Below are 12,486 nucleotides of genomic sequence, written 5' to 3'. Positions count from 1 at the left end.
TGGCCGAGAATCGAACTCGCGACCACCGAGGTGTGGGACGCCAACACCATACCAACCACGCCACTGAGGCGCTGCATTATGGTTGAAGTAAGAGTTAAGACAATAAGCATTAAAAACTAGATGTATTCATTCAAGTTTGTTACGGAGAGAGTCAGTTTCTTCAAAACAGCCATCATAATACCCTCCCCTTTCCTCCCGTAAAGGGGTATGGCGCCGTCTGTGATTCGCCTGTAGGCATTATTTAAGGTTCTTTGCAAGGTCCCTTCGGCCCCTAGACTGAAGAACGCCTTTTGTATTCATTGCACTGTACCTCCGTTCAGAATCTCTTCCTTCCATCTTTCCACCCTCTCTTAACAATTGATTTATAGTGCAACTGCAACGGTTCCTTCTTCCTTTCACACCTTTAAGCCCTTTTTTGCTGTCAACTTCCGTTTCAGCGCTGAATGACCTCATAGGTCACAGCTCTTGGCCTTTGGCCTAAATTGTAAATTCTATTCTATTATACATTCCTTTTTTGTTCTTGTCAGCTTCAACCCTCACGCAAGAGTGCCCACATACTGACTGGCCTTGTCGAACTAGATAGTACCGGATTCCCAAAATAGTGTGGGTTGGTCACGCCCTCATTCATCTCGCCTGCAGTGTTCCTCAACCGGACATGAATCGGAATCTGTGACTTTCCAGAACGACAGAGTGCTTAGAAAATACAGGTGAACAAGTCTACTTATTGAAATTAGCGCTGGAATAAGAAACAGGTAACAAAGGTGTTTGGGGAATATACCTTCTTGGGACTCATTTTTTTTTTTCTTTTTTTTTTGAGGTCGGTCACGGTAAACAAGGAAAAAATATGCTTGTGCTGTTCAGGTGAGAGCTGGGGATAAGCTCGACGTGAATAATAAGAAATAAGAATAAACTGAGGGAGAAATGAAGAACCAATGGGACAAGACGTATAAGCGTTTTGCCACACGCAGGATCCAGTGTAAACATACATCACACACACACACACGCACACAGTAAACAAGCAGAAAGAGGAAAGGAGCAATTACGTAGCAATAGTACGTTATATCATCCATTCAGTCAGGATAACATTGCTGCAATTTATTTTTTCTGTTAGCATTAGATAAGATAAGAATTTTCCAAAGACTTTTGGATCAGGCTAATTATTATTCTTTTCCTAACGGATCCTCTTCGCCACTGCTGTCACGCTTTTATTCTCATATATTAATTCTGTGTGTGTATGTGATGTGTGTGTGCTATGCTAAGTAGTGTCACGAATGATTTAATTGCCGTCGTAATTTCCTCAAAGTGACCAGCTACGTAGTCAAGGAAATATATATATATATATATATATATATATATATATATATATATATATATATATATATATATATATATATATATATATATATATGATCGATAAGTGATAATGTCTGTAACTTTAGTTACTAACACTCAACAAATTACTTTCTAATGTTACAGATATCTTCTCAAGATGAATGCTATTATCTTGAACCTATCTATTTATACTGCGTGTGTATATATATGTGTATACACGAGGACATAATTCGCTAGCAACCTCATTTCTAAATAAATGAGTATAATAAGTTTAATATTGTTTCATGTAATGCGTGACACACAGGTATATGTGTATATATATATATATATATATATATATATATATATATATAGAATATATATATATATATATATATATAAGTATATATATATATAAATCATCTTTATTAAATAAATTTAATTTGGACTAGTTCCATTTGTAAATTTAATGCCTTGTGATATATATTCTTGTTTTACACGCAAATGTTAAATGCTCTTGAACACCTGTTTAATCCATTCCAACACATGTGACCTAGGGGAGAGTGAATTAAATACTTGCCATTATTATTATTATTACTACTATTATTATTATTATTATTATCATTATTCAGAAGATGAACCCTATTCACATGGAACAATCCCACTGGGGCCCTTAGTTGGAAATTCAAGCTTTCAAAGAATATGGTGTTCATTAGGAATAAGTAAGAGGAGGTAAGAGGATATAAAGAAAGCAAAGATCACACTTATTAAAAAAGAAAAAAAAAATTCATAGATAAAAATGTATTGAGGTGCAAAGAGAATATATTAGGGTAGAAATGCATTGCATCTTGGCGTGAACTTTTGAGGCTTCAATTTCATAACGTCCTCAGGGGAGACTGTTCCGCAGTCCAACGTCCGCGGGGGAGACTGTTCCGCAGTCCAACGTCCTCAGCGGAGACTTCCGCAGTCCAACGTCCGCAGGTGAGGAATAAAGGAGCCCTAGAACTGAGGAATTTTAATGCCTTTCATCGGGAGCCTACATCCAGTACCTAGGTCATTTCAAAGTATAAGTTGGTTCATCGAGTAAGAGTTGCCTTTTACTTTACTGTTCACAGATATTAAAATAAGTATATGATAGTGACATCACACTGAGATTCTTTCCCATAGTGAGTCATTCAGCAATGTGTTTCAGAGAAAACTTCGATGAAGCTAGGTTTACAAAATATGTTTATTATTACGATAATTTGTTTCTTTATGAGTGACTTTTATATTTACTGCACAGTATAAATTGGGATTTGTAAATATTCCAATTTATGCTATGAACCGTAATTGTGGATATTCACTATTTTTTTCTCTTTCGATTTGATAGTATCACGGTGCTCTCTCTCTCTCTCTTATCGTAGTAAGTCTCGGATTAAATTTATCAGTTTTTATTTTGAACATATTTAGTTGCCCGTCCCCCCCTTCCCCCCCCCCCCCCTCTCTCGCTCTCTTTTTTTTCTGTCTCTCTCGAGGTTTGCCATTATCTGTTAGAAAATTTCTAATGATATAAATTATTTTTATGATTTTATGACCATCTAAACGCTTCCTGTTTCCTCCACAGAGAATGAACATCAACACAGATAAATACAAAGTAACAGTAAGCACTATTTGTATGACATCATCGATCATTGTTTCTTGGGTAACGTTCACTTATAGGAGGCTTTTTGCGATACCGACACGTTTAACTGTTCATCCCTGTGAGAAGCGTTTGTTTCTCTTCGAAATGGAAGTGTCGGTTAAGAAGCGATTTACAAACAACTGAAGCGATTTACAAACGAGTATCATAATCCACGAGTTTATGATGAAACGTAAAACCACGAAAGTGTGCTTGTTTGCGACATATAAAACCCGTAACTGTGTTTTAGCTTGATAGATATACGACAGATATTCTTATTTTATAGAAGTCTAATTCGAGTTTGTGTTTTAGTACGAACCGTAAGTGTGCTTGGATGATAATTACATTATACCGGATGTGCATGTTTATATGAAGACGCTTTGTACTCGAACGGTATTTGTTTGTGAAGTTGCCTAGCATAAACTGGCAGGAAGGAAAGTCTGACAGAAGAAAATGACTAAAATATGAAGACCCTAAACGGCCGGGTCATAATGAAAGATGAAGCACGCAGAAACATCAATAGAGCACATTGAGCATTCTGCAATCGCCGTGGAGCTCGCATTATTCAATTGACAGGAATGAAGAGTCATGCCTCCGGGTCACAGGGCTGCATGGGTTTTCCCAAACCAGTAAAGTGGCCATTTCGCATCACAGCACCAAGGACAACCGTAGGAACTTTCTAGAAGTTCTTTTGTAAACTTCTCTGCGAAGTTCCACTGCCACCTGCATAGGCTGCAGCCCGGTGGCAAGCACGTTATGCGAACAATAGAGGAATGAATGCGTGATAATCAAGAGTGGCACAGATCTGATCACTTTCACGGCTTGATAAACCAAATTTATTAATGCACAGCAAGTCATCATACATACGAGTATCACGCAGTTGCAATGACAACAGCAGGAATTTATAAATAAATTTTCGGTGTTTATGCAAAAAAATCCAATAGGCTACGGCATGTGGAACCCGGGAAACACGTGACGATAATGAATAATACCACGATTACGCATTTCGTGAATCTTGTGAGACTCTTGTCGTAATGCAGATGGGAAATCAAATTCGGATATTGTCCTTATTGTTGTCGGTTGTTTAGGTTAGTGATGTAATCTCTACTTGACTAAATAATTATAAATAATGTTGCTGGTAAAAGCGGTACAGTCATTGAGGAGTCATGGTGTAATCTCACGACACAAACTCGAGAATGGAAACTCATGGAGAAAAAAAAAAATTCTGACTCAAGTTGAGCGCTCGAACGTACGCTTGTGTGTATGATGCATACAAACTAACCCTCTTCTAAAACATACACACACACACACCATCGACAGCACACTACATTCCTTTCTGATTGTATCACACTATTAGACTTTTTCAAAACCGGTTAATCTCATTCCATTTTTTAAAAATTGCGCTCATTGGTTAATTCTCTCCTTGTACCCTCTTTGTCATCCGATGTGTCTTATACACGCTAACGCTAACTCCCCTGCATGATAATTTCTTCAGACATTCTCCTCTGCACTAAACCTCTCATCTCTTTAACATTATTTACTGCTTTTCTTTTCTCCCTCCTACGGGCTTAATGATTAATGAACCTATCCAAGTTGTCTGCATACTCCTCATCCACTCTTTGGTGTCCTGAGCCTTGGACAATATTTTATTCAAGGTTTCATTACCTTTCATCAATTCTGGACCATTCCTCATCGGCTAAAACTTTATTCTGTTCTTTCTTTTGCTTCGATACTAAATCTGTCTTAAGCGTATTCTCTGCCCCTGGTATGCTTATGAAAGGTTTTCTTGAGGCCACTTTTTCCAAATAATTCATGCAACTTTCAAACGAAATGCTTGCCAAGGTTCATTTTCATTTATTCGTTGCCTACAAATTAAACTTGGATTTTTTTTTTCCATCTGCATTAAATTCAAATCACCAAGGAAAACCATTGCTTTCCTCTTTCTCAAAACGCAACCCGACTTGATTCCAACTCTGCAATAAACTGAAGCTTTCAGTCTTATTTAGGCCATGACTGGCAAAAAATTGCTGTAGCAACTTCTTGATATTATTTGCAACATGACCGACATAGACCTTTAACAAATGCATCTGACACTTTTTACACGTTGCCTTAGCATTCTGAATTCCATTGGACACTCTTTACACGTGGCCACATTTTTCTGGATTACTTCCGACACTTTTTACAGGGTGCCACAGTCTTCTCAGTTACATGTGACACTTTTTACACGTTGTCCTATTCTTCTGTTTTACATATGAGCATTTGGCACTTTTTATAGTTGCTGCTGTCTTTTTGAATTACATTTGACACTTTTTATACGTTGCCAGTCTTCTGCATTACATTTGACACTTTTTGTTCGTTGCTAGTCTTCTGAATTACATTGACACTTTTCACAGTTGCCAGTTTTCTGAATTACATTTGACACTTTTTATACGTTGCCAGCCTTCTGAATTACATTTGACACTTCTCACAGTTGCCAGTTTTCTGAATTACATTTGACACTTTCTATATGTTGCCAGTCTTCTGAATTACATTTGGCACTTCTCACAGTTGCCAGTTTTCTGAATTACATTTGACACTTCTCACAGTTGCCAGTTTTCTGAATTACATTTGACACTTTTTTTATACGTTGCCAGTCTTCTGAATTACATTTGACACTTCTCACAGTTGCCAGTTTTCTGAATACATTTTCACATTTTACAGTTGACACAGTCCTCTGATTTGCATTTGATACATTTAACTGGTGCTCAAAGTCCTCTGAACTGCATTTGACACTTTTTACAGTTGTCAAAGACTTCTGGATTACATTTGCCACAGTCTTCCGAATTACATTTGACTCTTTGCACAGTTGTCGCAGTCTTTTGAATTACCATTGACCCTTTTTTCATGTTGCCACAGTCTTCTGAATTACATTTCACACGATTACAGTCGCCACAGTCTTTTGAATTTCATGAAGTAATCCTTTCCTTGTTCTACTTGCCTCCATGACCTCGGACATGAAGGCGTCAGTTGGATTTCATTGCACCCAGTATTATTAGGCATATTTTTCTTTTGCGTCAAGATAGTCATTTGTTTCTTGTTTTGTATTGTCTGGAGGCGTAAACATTTACTGATTTTTACACATGCACCCCGGTTCTACTTCTGATGCGTTGTGCCCGAGGTGGAGATAGACAACTGGCATTGGGCCAGCAACCGCTACCCAAATTATTTGGTCTAAGCTGCTTTCTGAAGGAAGAAAAAACACGCATTGTTGGAATAGGGTGATACAAACTAGAGGTAATTGGTGTGTGTGTGTGTGTGCGTTTGTGTAGGAGGGGGGTGGCGGGGGAGCGCTTTTGACACGCTGCTTATGGGGTTCTGCACGGCATTCTTCCACTATACTGATGTGAAAAGTAAGAATGTGGCGGTGACTATTGTATTGGTTTTCTTTGTAGCCATCCCCTGCCCTGCAACTTACCACTACTCAGGATACTGCTCTCTCTCATACGCATACACACGTATGTATGTATGTTTATGTTCGATAAAATCTCACCCAAGAGGCTCGTGATATATTGAGGTAAAAAGAATGCTTTCAAAGACGCTCCCGTGTATCACAGTAACATTCTGCCTTGCCTTGAAAGGTGCGTATTCAATAGACGTATGTAAGGGCGGTGGAACTAGTTTTTTATTCTGTCTGGTATTCGCAGTAAACTCGCACACACCCACATACTATATATGTGTGTATATATATATATATATATATATATATATATATATATATATATATATAATATATATATATATATATATATTCTGTATGTGTGTGGGTGGCCGTTGCGAGTGTTACATTTGAAATACCAGCTGCATAATAACTGATAGAGTAGTACATTATCACTCTTCATATTTCTTGCTGGTATTTTACCTACGTTACATCGTTGATTTTTAATGTCGTTATTACTATCATCCGCCGAAAAACTTTCTAGGGATAAATTCCTTTCCTGAGGATATAAGTAAATAGTCAACCATTTATACTGCAATTAAACAAATCAACAGGCTGTTTAAATATATAACGAGAGAGAGAGAGAGAGAGAGAGAGAGAGAGAGAACTTTAAAAATGATTCTAAGTGAAATATATTTATCTGACCTGCATTCAAACTGATTTCCTTACTGTGAGCAGAAGAGGCCAGTGGTCATTGTCAATATGTATTTTATGACGGTTAGGTACCGGAACATGAAAACACGTGATCTTTCTTCCTAAAATAACTTTCCCTCTTGACATTGGCTCGATAAACAAAGCTAGCCACATTATTGCTGTGTTTATGTCTCTTTTCCCAAGGGTTGCTAAGACAACATGAGCACTACATTACTAATTGTGGCGAGTCATCACAATCCATGTAGTTAAATGAAATCACTCATAATAGCCGTCTGAAAATTGCGTGCACTGGCACAACGTTGCACTTTTTTGCGAGCTCCGCTTGGGTAACAGCATAGTTGTCTGACGGCCATTCCATATTTCCATTATCTCTCGTATCCTAAAGCTTATGCACCTTCCTTGTTGTAACAGTATGGTAGGTAATACCATGATACAGTTCACTGTAAAGTTGTATATCCGCATCGATGCTTCCCTTTGTTTCTTTTAGAGCATAATGTTCAAAATCGTAAGTAAATGGCAGTGGGAATCATGGCGCAATCCGGCTGTCCTGAATATGGTCAACTTGTTGTAGTCTAAAGAGCTGGTTTATCCTTACGTCCACAGCTTTTTATTTTTATATTCTTTGTGGTATGATATATAATTATAATTTGATCGTGAAATGTCGGTGTAAAATCTTCTTTCGCACGAAAGAAATTCGGGTTCCACTTGACAACAAATAATTCAGCACTTAACAAAAACAAATCCGTCGATTTGGGCTTAAGGTTAAAAAGGCCAAACTACCCTTGGTGACAGAATGTTCGAAATAATAAGTTTGTGCATCAGTTAATATTATTAGACAATTAACGATTCAACATTTTTTAAAGAATACCTGAGGAGATTCAATCAAATTTCTGGGGAAATTAAATCAAATTTCCCTTATGTTGCTTCTTTACATATGGCCATTCAATAGTCCTCTACTAAAATCCGGGACGCAGCTCGGTTTTCTATGACAGGGTTTGGGGTAACTAAATTATTTAGTCATCTCTCGTAAATTTCTTCGGTTGATTGGTTAGTTGGCTTGATGATGATGGTAATTACCGTTATTATTACTATCATCAATTAATTAATCTTTTAAAATTACTATTAAAAAGGTAAATAGGATGTTTCATTATACAGGCAAATACTAACAACAGATTTGCATAATTTGCGTGAATAGTTTCCAATGACGATAGCAGAGCGCAAGAAAAATGCAGAAAATACCACAGGCACGGAAATCGTTAGATTAATGCTGATGATCTGACTGGTATATTCTCTACAGTGTTATTGGATAGTATAATTATAAAGATTTTCTACAGTATTTTTTTTATACATTAGTACGTACTGTGAACCCATGCCGTAAGTTATTAACAACTCACTGAATGGTCAGTTTTACACAATTATCCATTCCCTTACCATCAATATCACTGAAAATAACGAAGAAAACTTAATCAAAATTACTATATTAGTCAACAACGCTATAGAGCATCTTTAACAGTCGGATTATTAGTAATATATCATGTACATTTTCATGGTCACTGGCGACAGTATTGACAGGAATTGACGAATTCGGTATTTTATTAATATTCTTATTATTATCGTAGCTGTACCTTCTTTTCCTTCTTACTATAGTATTTTTATTTTTTCATTATAACTAAAGTCTGTATTTGTACTGGTTTAAAATTTCTTATGCAAAAATATTAAAAACGTTTGGAGGTAATTAAGTGGGTATTCTTGCATCAACTTTGTAACACTGAAAAGCTCCAACATGTTGACTGATTTGTTGGTGTAAAGTGGGACCGTAACATCTGCGGTTTTTCACACCTGAAATACTTCATTGCTGCAAATAATTTCATTGGGTTTAATAGGGGAAATTTCCATAAATTGTTTTTAATAAAGTTGGAATAATTATTTCTTATAAAAATGAAATGCTTCATCAACAAACCTGAAAATTCATCTCTGGGAACCCTATAAATAGGTAATTACGTTCCTTATAACCGACTTAGAGAGGAAGAACCTTCAAATACCCAAGTAAGTACTGAAAAACGAACTGTGCAGCCATTGCAGAATGACTGATCGCCGAGCAATTGAAAACTTGCAGTGTACCTAGCAGCGCGGTCGCTTCCGAGTAGGCATACTGCAGTTTCTCATCTGTGGCAAATTACCATTCACCGATGGGAAGACTTATATTTGCTTCTTCACCACCAACCGGCTCCGTGACGATATATGTAAAGCCTCCATAATTTTTCTCTCGACGCTTGGGAAAATATCCTTACTGGGCAGAGGACTACTTGGTGGGATTTGGTACCATGCTCCCAAACATGTTCCTTGCCTTTGCGTTTCCTTTCACACCACTATGAGCTGGCAACCTGAAAATTTCAACTTCCTACCAGGACGACTTTACTTAACCTGCCAGGACGACTTTACTTTAATATCCCCTCCTAGGCCTCCATCACAAATGGTTTTGATATTAGAATTTCCAAGGATGTAGCACATCCAGGGAGTTGTCGAATATTGTTGCTCTCTTGATGGGGGTAAGACTCTATTTGACAATACCAGGATGCTTTACAGCAATAAACTAATTGCTGATGACATCATAAAAAAAACCTGCAATCAATATCTGGAAAGACAGGCCTAGTGAATTCAATACCACTTACGATTTGTTGCCGTACAATGAGCGTTGTCCTGCATTGACATAAGCTTTGGAAAGGTACAGGGCATTACTTTGTATCATTTATTCGAGGAAACATTTTTCTTCCAGATTGCCAAGTTCGTTTTCCGAATGATATATCTGTCATGATAACATTTCCATAGACATTTTATGAGAAATGAAACAGAAGTTTACTATTTACCATAGTGAATATCATAAAGAGACTTTATTGATGGCGTCTGTTCTATATATGCCAAGGATTTGTGTTGTAAAAGAGGTCTTTTTCCTTAGCTAACTGTCTAATGTCAGGAAGCTTTCCTCTTATGGAGAAGGAGGTTAAAAAAAAAAAAAAAAAAAAAAAAAAAAACTTGGAATGTTAATGTGATGTTGTCATGAAAGCGCAAGGTATATACAGTTGATAGTTAACACGTAAGTTTTGGCTACAGTCGCACCTGCCATCTGTATCTAAAACATTTTGCTTTACAATTCCTCCAAGACCTGTATTTACAATGAATACCAACACACCTCTCTTAGTTTGTTCACTCTTCTAACTGCTCACTGTTTTTGTACTAACCTGTACAGGAAGGAAGTACACTGTCGTTTCCGACATATAGAAGGTGTCTAGCGAATCATAAATGACTCTTAGATAAAACGGAAGTCAAGATAAAACGGAAGTCAAGATAAAACGGAAGGGTAATTCTGGTGGCAAAGTGCACTCGAAACTGTGGTTTCCTCGTCTTCCTTGTTTGAGTAGTTTGTGAAACCCATGCGGTATATCTAATTTAGGAATAAAGTGAATTTTGAATTATCTGGGGTGGTTTCGACTTGCTGTTGATGAGCCTTCTGTGAAGGTACTCGAAGCAGTTGTGGAAGATTCATGCACATCTGCTTTTAAAGGACGTGTGTTTCAGTGACTGTTGACAAAAGAAGGGAAAATGAAACCGAAAAATCTAATTTATTAATCGTCAATCGTAATGCTTAAGGAAGGATCACAAGACAGAGGAAAAGTTCAATATGTTTTTTTCACGACTTTCAAGATAAATGCGAAATTATTTTTTGGTTGATAAATGTCTCATTCTCAAAATTTCTCTTTGTCTCACTTCTCATCTTTTATCTGTTTGTCCCACCTCCTTTGTATTTGACATTAACGACAACTGGTTTTATCCTAGCATAACACACACTCATTCACATAACTCTAATTAATTTGACACAGATTACCGAGAGTTAATGTAGTTTTCACTGCAGCACCATTGTAGGGAAAACATCTGAAGTTAGATCTGTATGTAGATGTCTAATGACGTGTTGTTGATAGAGTCTTTTGACAAAAGAATTTGAGTATCAAAAATTTATTATATTCTTTAATCAAAGTTTGGCTATTTTTCAACTTTACTTAAGCGAGAATCGCATTTTAGTTCTCGCTTCAACAGCATAGCTCAACATAATCTTTTCTACAGTACCAAAGTTCCGTATTCTTGTATTTATGCATAACAGTATTATTTTGATATATATGAAAGGAAACTTATAGTATCAGCGAATATATAGCTTTGCAGGTCATGGGTTATCCTCACTCTACAACCCCAAACTCTCTCTCTCTCTCTCTCTCTCTCTCTCTCTCTCTCTCTCCATGGCTAAGGAAATTAAAATTGACATTATAAGTTTTAGCAAAGACACGTTATCACTCTATGTTAAGTAAATAATAATTTTAGTGGTAATATGAAGTGAAATTATTTTTAATAAAGACGCTTTTTTTAGTAGTTTTAACATGAACCAACCAAACTCCTATTTCTTAGATGCTACTTAGTACATTAATGCCATGGAGAGAAAATGGAGTAATATCGTAGTTTTGAAGCATATTTAATTCCATATAAAGTTTAGTCGAGAAAGTAGCTTGCAAATTTGCAACATTGTGATTAAATGTAGTTTTCTGTGTCTTCTTGTATTGTAGAAAACGGAATCCCTTATTTTAAGGGTAACTCTTAAATGCATCGTCCTCGCATTTTCGTTAGCATACGACAACTTATAGACATTCATGAAAGCCAACAAATATGCATGATTCATAGTTAACAGTAGTTTTATGAAGAATTAATTAAGAATTGCGGCCAGTAAGTAATAGGGTAAATGACTGAATGGCCACCTTCCCGAAAAAGTACTTTAACCCGCCCTGTAACCCAAGACCAGGATAGATACTATTAGGTAGTCAAGAGCCAGCGTCCGTCGAAGCAGTACTCCGAGACCCCTACTTTCCTTTCGAAGTAAGAGTTTTCTCCCAAATCACAAGTTAATGCAATAATTTCCGATTAAACTGAGTTTAATGAAAGTCTAGCCATACGCAGTGCTAACTTACCTCCATGGCGCTTTCGAAATTTTTTTACTTAAAACACCTTACATATAGAAGATTGACGCCATCTCAACGTTTGCGGAGTCACTGGTGTAAACAAACTTCCCATTTCCTGTGCTAAATCTGCAAATCAAATGTACCCATAGACGCTGGTACACTTTCTTTATAACAATCGTAAACGATGATGCCGTTCAAAGTTATGGCCAAGGAAACAGCAAATTTTCGGGAATAAGAAGATTGCGCTAGATAATTATTTAAATAATTAGTTAAATACCAGAATAAGGTTATGAATCACATAAATTTATTACGTATTCATGACAATTAATTTGAAAATATTTGTTGTTGTAAAAATAATCAGATTCCTGACACAAATTTTAACGGTTTTT

Source organism: Macrobrachium nipponense, chromosome 28, assembly GCF_015104395.2.
Source record: "Macrobrachium nipponense isolate FS-2020 chromosome 28, ASM1510439v2, whole genome shotgun sequence".
NCBI lineage: Eukaryota > Metazoa > Arthropoda > Malacostraca > Decapoda > Palaemonidae > Macrobrachium > Macrobrachium nipponense.
Note: the sequence above shows the minus strand (reverse complement) of the source record.